Source organism: Perna viridis, chromosome 10, assembly GCF_037379345.1.
Source record: "Perna viridis isolate PV_CMFRI_1.1 ecotype Kerala chromosome 10, ASM3737934v1, whole genome shotgun sequence".
NCBI lineage: Eukaryota > Metazoa > Mollusca > Bivalvia > Mytilida > Mytilidae > Perna > Perna viridis.
In genome coordinates this window covers 3,610,617-3,621,856 of record NC_142454.1, presented here as the reverse complement: position 1 = coordinate 3,621,856, position 11,240 = coordinate 3,610,617, and positions in this window count along the sequence as shown.

Sequence of the window (11,240 nt, the reverse complement as noted above, 5' to 3'; positions counted from 1 at the left end):
TGCCTGCAACGAGACAACAAATGCCTAACAAATGCCTAAATTTAATGTACGATCATGATTCATGGTTCAAGCATTAACCTAATGATTATGACTAGATATGGAAAAAGGACACAAACTATACATAACATGAAATAATACGTACATAGAAAGAAAAGTAAATAAGCACTCCCGAGTTCTCATTGAAAAACAAAAGTAATGTAAAAAAAATCTGATATACAATGATTTTCGTCATTTCATGTATTGTGTTCTGTGCGTCTGTTTTCCCTGTTTACTCCTTATCCTGGGATAATATACTTCGATTATCACTCGTATCTTGGTCCCCTTTTTTATTCATTACCCCAGTTAGCTGAAAAATGGAAATAAATACTATTCTGATCCTATATTTAATATATCCTCGCTGGCCGAGTGGTCTAGAGTGATGAGCTTTGGACAAGGGGCGTTGCCATAGATGTCACAGCGGTACGAGTTCGGGTCCTGCAGAGCGAACAAACGAATATTTGCTAAGCAACTTTGACATTTCAAACATCGTTGGGAATTGGTTAGACCTTTGTATCTCCACGTTTTCTTCGTTGTTTCAATTATGATCCGATTGAGTAGTGTAGAGAATAAAGTCGTCATATTCTGAGACGTATGTATTATATTGATTTGTTGTGACATGTATCTCTAATTTGATCCTATTTTCTAAATGAAAATATCTTGATTAGCTGCCCTGTACTGCCATACATCGTGTACTTAGTTACAGTCCAAATTATATCCTACGTGGAGAATGATCCGGCCATCGAAAGCTATATTTTTACATAGCCTATCTGGTCGAGTGTTCTAGGGCGCAGGACTTCGTGCAAGCAACGTTGCCATAAATATAATAACGGTACGAGTTCGAGTTCCACAGAGGGAACAAGCAAAAATTCGCTTAGCAAATTTGACATTTCTTACATTCCTCCTTGAAACACGTGTAAAGCATATAGAAATTTACAATATATAAAACTGTGTTTAATACTTTAGACCTTTATCTCTTCACGTAATCTTTCCTGTATTAATCCGATGGAGCAGTGTAGGAAATGCAGTTCGTCATACTGGATTGAGGTGTATTCGAAGTCCAGTATTGCCAACCGAGGGCAAATAACTCAATATGGAAAACCTTACGCAATTATACCTTTATTGACTAAGTAGTCCAATATTTGGTGTCTGAAACACACACATGATACTAATATTGACAATATAATATATTATACAGTAATTTTACATAAATTATATAAAGTATATATATTTTTTAACGTAGCCAATTTGACGTGGTGGACCGGTTAAAACCGTATTGGACAGCTAAATCCCGTGGCACAATTCTGTATTTTGTATTTTATTGGCAATTTTTATCATATTTAGGCTAAAATTCGAGCGCTAGTTTTAGATAATACGTATATGATTTATATTCAAAAGACAACACAGAACAAGCCGTCATATTGAATGAAAATCCATTACTTCATCCCAAACTGGATAGAAAATACTACAAAATATTGTATAAAAGGATATACTAAGAAGTCCGCCTTCAACAAACGTTAGGAGTATTTATCTTCAGTTATTATGTGCAATTTTATGTGCAATATATGATCGATAGCATATTTGTTAAGTGTGGTGGATGCGGTTTTCAATAAACGGTCGGCAATGTATTTTCTAATACAACAATAAAAGTATGCAGAATGTAAATGTCAAGTTCATTAGATTGCATGCTCTGGCATTTTTTTTCGGTAAGTCTCAATTCTGAATGGACTATTATGATTTTGACTGCTGTGAGTAAGGTCTTTATTGGCGGGGCTTTTCTTAATAATCTACTTCTTCTATCGGTCCTTTGGTTCCAAATTTCAATGGGTACTGACTATGAAAATCCAAAAATTCATCACCACAATATTTGTGTCCACAGCATCTTGTTATTCCTTTTTAAAAAGTTAAATACAAGTGGTTTCTCCGGTTGTCTCAGAATTATAAACCAAACTTTTGAAATATGCTTTTAACTGTACATATAACATTATTTTTATTCTGAATAGTTTTTATTTTGTATTCTAACACGTTGAAAAACACCACTAAATAGTTTGTATTATACCTGTTTTTGGGAGACAATCCATCAGTAGAGGGATAAATTTATACCTTTATAGAAGAATTTATTCCTGTCAAGTTTTAGTATTAGGTTTATCATAAAATCTGTGCTTAGAAGGTAATTTTAGCACAACTCAATCATGCGAAAAGGGATTATTTCTTTATGATGTCCAGTTTCTTCCAAATATAACAAATATTGTTGACTGTTCTTGTGACAAAGGATAATGTAAATGATAGGTGAATTGTATTCATTTATGCCTCCGATACACACTTTGAGTGGAAGCAACATCCAATTCATTTTTAATAATTGAATTGAGGATTTGTTCCTGTCCATTCTGTTTAATGTTAATCCCTACCCAAAAATCCTGTTTGCTAATTCTGGATCAGCTTTTCATAAAAAAGAAATAAAACCTAACTGTATCGATAGAATAATTTGAAGGAAAATGAAGTCCTCGTGTTCAATATTCTACGGAAATCGAAAGTATCGAATGTATAGGGGCATAAAATGAATTTACCTTTTGCAATCGATGTTATTGAAATGCTTTCATCAAAATACATTTAGGAAAAATGTTTTATTGACTGACAAATTGATTTTCAGGACATCGAACTTTTTTTATTGTTTTAGAAGGTTCCTAGTTTAAGCCATCGAAAATGCCGAACAGACAAGTTGTAGGTCATATAAGTTATAGTTTACAAGAGGCTACATTATATGATGGCACATGGACAGAAACAACAAGTATATTAGCAGCCCGGAACTGTGAGCATGGACCAAGCGCATCGGTGGGGTCGTCTTTTTTGTTATATAAACACCCACAAAATTGCTGTGCAGATAAACGTCACGTCCGAAGTACACGAAAAGTTAAAACTATGACGCAGCGAAAAAGTTGGTTAGGTCTAATTTATAGGTTGGTTTACGGATCCACCGCCCCAATTGTTCTCAAAAGTGGAATAAAATTAACAATTTCAAAATTGTATTATTTTTTTTTTACCACCGACGTTATTATTCCTTTTGTAACTGTCAAAAGTCAAGTATGATTTATTTTTGTGGAAAAGTGATTATTTTTGCGATTTTGAAATACTTTTCCATTTACAATTCATTTTGATAAGTTTTTTTGATAGTACTTTTTTCATCTTTGAAAATTCATTTGTTAATTCTATGGCTAATTTTTGAAGTTCATAGTGGTTTTTCAGTGACATTTTACATTTATTTTGTGTAGGTTTTGTTTAGTTTTTTTAAATTAGTACATTTTCCCTTTTCGTCATGCATGTGCTATTTAACTATGTTATGACCATGAACCATGGGTTTTTGTTACAATAAATGATTGACTTTTTGATTTGACTTTGGTTATGCTATCTGTTATGCTCCAAACAAATTGTATAAAGATAATTAATGTCAACCTCACAATGTTTATGTAAATTAACTTTTACAGCCAAAATGATTTGTGAAGAAACTGGTGAGAAAATAAACGATACTTGTGATAAAATATGGTTCCAAATTGAAGAGTTAATAATTACTCTGAAGGATAAACAAACTTTTAATGATGTTTGGAAAATAGAAACAAATATTGGTAATAATTTAAAACAAATTCTGCATATAATCCGAGGAGTACAAAGGATACCTTCAACGACAAAATACTGTTGATTCTGTGAGATTACTGGAGGATTTCAACGAATTTTAACCAGTGTTTGGTCACTGTGAGAAAGGAAATGGAGAATATAAATGTATCAAAGAAAGAATAGTTGAAGAGCTGTCTCAAGTAAGTTGTTGTAGCAAGTCAACAGCAAGTCGAAAAAGGGCTAAAGCGGGAGCAGAAAAGGTACGTTTGCAGTATGTAAAAAAGGGAATGATCTTTTAAAACAGAAGGCAGAGCTTGAAGCTAGTTTGAATATTGTAAAGAAAGAAAATTTTCTGTTACTGAAAAGGAGCGCTAAAATTCTTATGTATACTTTATTCTGATAAACCGTTGTTGAAACAATGGTATACAGATATACATATCAGTCATTACATATGAAATTGTATTAGAAAGGTAAGAACACATAAACAAAAAAAACAGTCAAGAACAATAAAAGAAAACAGATAAAAATACAATTATAAAATTAAGTAACCAGACAATACATTGAGAAGATATATACTGCCATGTTAGTCCGGAGAATTCACCTTCTTGTTGATAATTCTGATAAAAGAGCAAAGTTTTTTAAGCTTTGATATTTTCTTCTCACGTTCATTAATTCTTTAAACTTCAATGTATTACAGTTATTGAAAAATCTTCCGTCAATGTATTCCCTCCTTTTTGCTGCAAAATATTTACATTCCATTATATGATGATACTCATCCCCTATTGCATTTTCATTGCATAAAGTACAAATTCTGCTTTCTCTTGGTATATTTTTCCATCGACCGCATTCAAGTGGAACCTTATGATTTATCATTCTAAATTTACTAAAAACCAACATGTCTTTTTCTTCCAGAGTATTAAAATAATTTTCAAAGGCGGGATCTGTTTTAAAGACGCAATAATTTATAGTTTTCGGGCAATTAAAAATGTTTGAATGCCAAGGCTGTTTATATTGATCTTGCAATATATTTATGACAGTCAGTTATATCCATTCATCGGAAGGGAATACTTGATTTATCCAAATATACGCAAGGCCACATTCGTTGGGAATAATTTGCAATTGATTCATCCTCTGGGATACTTCCCTACTTTCGACTCTCATATTAATTAATAATTTATATACAGTATAACATATTTTATTCTGTTTTCCCTTAAGTATTTTTTGCCCAGTATGATATCATTCTAACTTTAATGTCTGTATTCAATGGATACAAACCTAGTTCCCATACATAACCAAAGTAGGGGTTGTTTATTTTAAACCTAGAAGTAATTTACAAAATTTTAACTGAACCCTTTTTAATAAATCATTATTTTCAAAACTCCAGACCTCACATCCGTACACTAAAATTGGTTTTACTAATTTGTTGAAAAGACTTAATTGACATTCAATTGACAAATTTTGTTTCCTTCCTTTTCGCAAGACGTTGTACATGGCATTTGTTGCTTTTTGTACAATATACTTTTTGCCAGACCTAAAACTTCCTGTTCTCGACAGATATATTCCTAAGTAATTGAATTCTTTTACTATCTCAACCTCTGTCATATAAAAAAGAATGTACGTTACGTTGTAATCTTCCCTTAGAAAAAAATACTATTTTCGTTTTCTGTACATTCACCTTAAGCTGCCATGTTTTGGAGAATGGACATCTGAGTATAAACATGAGAAATCCATTACTTGAAAATCTGATAAGTGTTTTAGAAATCCTGAGTTACCTATACAATAATCAACTACACTTGCGTTGCGACAAGTTAGTTTGCCTTCTTTGTCGCTTTTTGATCTGCCTTGTATTACAAATAAATTATTACCTTTGCAGAAGTCTAGTAACTGATTACCGAATCTGTTTTTCATTTTATCTTTTTCATTTCTTTATTTTTTGTGGAAAATTTCCAAAAAATAAATATCATTTACATTTATAAAATCTGTTAACTCAGTATTTTCATTTCCGTTGAAAACATAAATGTCCTTTTCTTGAAGATGCTAATGAGCAAGAACTTGATTTACTTTCTGAATATGTTGATAGACAAGATTCTGTGAAACAGTGTGTTAGAAACTTAGATATTAATCAGAGTATCAATGTTCCATATACTTCAAGTATGAGAAATGTAACTGCTTTGTCTGTTCCAAATATGCCCTTGCAATCAGACATTCAACCGGTATATACTATACCGCATTGTTATTCAACATATCCATCTTATTACCAACCTCCATCATGTCCACCTATATCTGTAAATCTTATGAATATAGCTATAAAAGTTCCCGTGTCATCTGTCACCTCAGTTAGTTCACAAAATAAAAACTCGTTTTGACAATGTTATGTCCGACATACCAGATTCATGCTTAGGAAAGAATTATTACTCTGATGGTCCCGTAATTTTGATGATACCCCTGAAACTTTTATGTCCTGGAAAGCGCCTTTTCAGAGTGTAATAAGGGAGTAACGAATTTCTCCCTTTGAGGAAAATGATCTTTTAGTTAAGTGTTTGGGTACTGAATCTATAAAATTCGCTGAATCGAGCTGCAAATGCGTATAATCCACCACGAGTTTGAGACAAATTTGAGATACGTTTGAGGAATGGTACGGTCGACCTGAAAGGATTTCACATTCTCTTAAAAGAAAACTCAACCCTCTTCTACTTTAACGAACAAAGACAATAAGAAACTTTATGATCTATTTGAATCTATCTTGTTCTACTTCGTTGGGTTATTTCAATTTTACATTTGGGGTATCCCCGATTGAGTCCAAGGTACCGTATTCTCTCCAGGATAAATGGTCACATGTGCGTCAACCTATAGGCAGAGGTATTTCGTATCGGCTTTTCGCTTTCTTTGTCAAGTTTATCAATGAGATGTGTGAAATTCACAATGACCCAGCTTTCAGCCAGTCTATGAACAATCAAACTAATAACAAACATTGTCTGTTGCATAAGGCTGGACACACATTAAATGAATGTAACGCTTTCAGGAAACGTCCACTCCCTGACCTACTAAAGTTTCTCAGGGAGTGGAAGAATCTGTTTTCGTTGTTGCGAATCTAGTGACCATATTTCGAAAAAGTGTAAGGCTATCATCAGTTGTTCAGTATGCAAGATTAATCGACACTCTTCGGCAATGCACAGATAACTTCACTTTTCGCTAAGGACAATAGTCAGACATCCAAAAAGAGTACAGAAACTCATGGCGGGGAGCAGTGACAATACTGTAGTTAACGCGTGTACTGAGTAATGCGGAGACGATCGTATTGGTCGTTCATGCGGGAAAACTGTTCTAGTTGATGTATTTATAACTTCTTCTGCTCATATCCGTGTAAACTTCTGACGACAGTAAAGTCGGTCAGCCTATAGAGGATAAACAGTTTCTCAATTTGATTGAAGGTGAATTTGTTATGAACGAAACTGGGCACTGGTCTGCATCTATCTTTTTCAAAATTCGAACACAGTTCTGCCAAGCAATCGACAACAAGCCTTTAAATGCGAACTTTTTCTTGATGCTAGTCTTGAAAAAGACTCTATTAAAGCAGAACACTTCAAAACGTTAATGAATAAGGTTTTCGCTAGTGGCGCAGCAGAGGTAGCACTTGAAGTTCCCGAAGGTAGCAAATGTTGATATTTACCACTATTTGGAGTGTACCACTCTAAACTACCGGGACAAATACGTGGAGTCTTTGATTCATCAGCAGTTCTTGAAGGCACATCACTAAATCAAGTGTTAGTATCTGGCCTAGACCTCACAAACAGTTTAGTTGAGATTCTTATGCACCAGAAGAATTTAGTAGTCATTACAGAATACATAGAACAGATGTTCTACCAGTTTCGAGTTAAGGAAAATCATCGTACTTTCCTAAGGTTCTTTTGGTATGAGAACAATGATTATTTGAAACGGTTAATAGAATACAGAATGGCTGCACATGTGTACATATATTTGGCAATACCCTGTTTCCTTCAGTCGCCACACACGGCTTACAAAAGGCAGTTGAAGACTCGGATGATGATGTACGGTCTTCTTTCGTATGTGACAGTTTTTATGTCTCACGTCTGGAGCTAATGAGTCCGATGCTATGAGTCTTCTGCATTGAACTCAAAAGTGGCAAAATTCGATTTAATAAAATTATTTCAAACAATGTTGAAGAAATGAATGCTTTTTTCATCTGATGATCTTGGTAAAGACTTAAAAGATCTTGACTTAAATTTGGATTTATTGCCGACTCAAGGAAGCTTAGGAATTTCATAGGATCTAACTTATGACATGTTTATATTTTTTGTTTTATTTTTCTTTTAGTTGGGGGGGGACTTATTTTTTGTTACCTAAATCTTATTTAGTCGATTTCAGATGTTTGTCTTACAGCATGAGATTTGGTTAGAAATGAATGATATCGTCCTAATGTCGAAACTGTTTAATAATGTTGGTCATTAATGTGTCTTTGTGTCAATATATGCTGGTTTAGTTTATTTTGAATTGTCATCGTTCTGTTTCCGTTGTTTTTTTATCATTAATGTCGTTGAGGCCTTTCAGAGCTTGCTTGAATGTTTGTTTATACGAATTGACGACCCTTTTTTTAAATTTAGTTTTTTTAAGAATTAAGAATTTTAAGGTTATGCAAAGTTGTATTTGTTGCGTTTCACCCCATCTGTTCCCTTTTCTATTCAGGATAATATGATGAAGATGAAACCTTTTAACGCTCCCAAGGAAACATTAATTAAAATCAACTTTGATAACTTTTGTCAGCTCTGATTTGATATATTATACTTATAACCTTCAAATATGGTACATTTTGTAATGATATATGTCCTACAGCATTATGATAATAATCATGGTTTGAAATGTTGGTCGAAATGTCCGGCATTCATACGGAATTAATAGTTGTCATGATCCGAAATGTCTTTGGGTCGAATTGTCAGGCACTGGTAAAGATTATGTTTCTTAAAGTTTTCGAGACGTCTTTAAAGACTTCTTTTATTCAATTTAGTTTCGCTTCATTCTGTTTTGGTTTGTACCGTATAATTATGCTTTTATTATGATTAAATTTATTTTATCGAATTGTTTGGTTTCGATTCTTTCTTTTATCGATTATTTTCGTTTCGTTTTCGTTTTGCAATTTTTATGACCCAAGAATTATGGGTAATATCGATTACGTTATTTTCGTAAACCTCTGGGCACCACACTGCAGACTATCATGGCTAACCCTATCTTACAAAAACTATGTATTATCGATTTGTATTTAAAAATCGAAACTAGCGAATATTTTTGGAGACTAATTTTGCTCTCAATCACATATATACAAGTATACGCATATGAAGCTGCTATTTAGCTGTTTTTCAGCTCCTGAAATGAAGGTACAGACCGGATATTGTTTCTTTTTTGTGCGAATAATATACAGAACCAAGTTGATAACACAACCATAAATGGTCCTTCGGGAGCGTATAACAAGTTAAATCGTGAAACTTATGGGGTGTACATATTCTATATTTGTTTTTGTCCAAATGTTTCATCGACATGTTTTTAAGAATGAAACATGTCAAAATAATCGTTCTTTTTAGAAATGGTTCCTTCTTTTTGTTTTCTTTTTCGAAAAATGAGTCAGAATTTTGTTAAATTGTTATGTCAAACGGGTTAAATTGTTGTTTTTTTATTTTTTTTTAACCGCTGTACCTGGTCCATGCTCACAGTTTTCAATGGAGTCCACGTTGCTTTCACTTTTGTTTCTTTGTATGTATAATTCTGTTTATTTTATGTTCTTTGTATTGTGTGTTTGTTTTCCCTCTCTGGTCTTTGTCCCTGGATTGCGTTCTTTTGATTTCCGCTAGAATCTTGGTTTCCTTTATTACTCTTTCCTAAAAAAGGAGTCTAATAACTTCAATTAAAGTGAGCTAACAAACAGAAGAGGATACGAATTCCTCTCTTGCTATCAAAGGAGTTGATAGTGACAAACCATGGTAATAATTAAGGTAGGATTGGTCGTTGAAAAAAAAAAAATTTTTTTGAAAATTAAGGTGTCCTCTTATTATTTTGATGTTTGTTGTAACAGTAACTTATTGTTCTTTCGTGCTTTGGTGGATCATTTTTTATCATCAGGAAGCAATTTTGATTCGGACGATTTTCATACCTTTTTATGTAAATAAAAAGTGATAGTGTTACAAAAATTCTGTAAGAGCTATCATAATGAAAAAAGGCGAGACTTATCACTTGCTAAATCGTTCTCGTCCTGAAATGCTTGACTTATCTGATATGAGACTTTAAACCATACTCAATCGATTAACCAATGAAAAACAGATCCAAATCTTTTTTTTATTCACAGATGCTTATTTATCAGAACAGGAATTTGTGAAACAATGCTCTGATACATAGAGGTTTCCCTCAATGGTAATCTCTTGTGTAAAATGTCCTTTTACGCTATTGCTTATTGCATGGTATTTACTTGAATTCTTTATGGTAGTCGTGTTTTTTTTCGGTTATAAGTGCATCGCTTTTCTTCCTGAGTTTTAATGAGAGACATGTTCTTATATGGCAGTCGTGTTTTATGCACGGTGAAACGGTGCATCATTTGTTTGATTTTATACTGACTCAAACCACTGAATTATGTACATCAGGATAATAGTAGAAGGAATCTTTGGAGAGAGTAATCAAGGGAACCAAGGTTCTAGCGGTAATTAAAAGAATGTAATCCAGGGACAAAGATCAGACAAGGAAAACAGACATACAAAAAAAGAACATAAAGTAACTAAAATAATACATACAAAGTAACAAAAGCACATGAGTCTAAAAACTGGGAGCATGAACCAGGTGCACCGGTAGGGTGACAGTAGAAATATTAAGTATTTCTCTACAAGAATTCTCAACTTTATACTCATTCATCAATTAGTCAAAAGTAATCTAGCAAAAAGAGACATTAAAGTTCAGGATAGAGATAAAAAGATAATCAATTTTTATTATACATTCGGATGTCATTTTCAGTAAAGGCATTTATGTTGTTTTGCCATCATAAACAGAAATTTGTTGAAAGTCTTTGTCAAATCTTTTTTAAATTGTGCCTTGTGATTTGTTTTATTGTTGTCTTTCGTTTGTTTGTTTGTTTTTTTATTCATTTTATTTAAATTATTTTTTTACAGAAATTGGGTTTTACAAAATCGTTGGATTTAAATAACTTCAACTGAAGTAGGCTCACGTATTATCAAATTCCTATCTTCCTGAAAAGGGCTGAAGCCATGATTATATTTCAGTACATGTGAGGATTACTTCTTTCCTCTTTTGGTCTCTCTACAAAGGACGATGACTGTGATTTACCGTCTATGTACTGGATTCCTAAACTCCACAAGAATCCATACGAACAACGTTACATAGCTGGATCTGCAAAATGTACCACCAAACCTCTTTCAATACTTTTAACTTCTATACTCACAGCTGCCAAAGGGGGTTTGCAGTCCTACAACAACACTTGTTACTCCCGTAGTGGTATTAATTCAATGTGGATCCTGAAAAATTCGAAAGATCTTTTGGAGACAATCAGTTCAAGACTATTATCAGAATATAATAGCATAAAA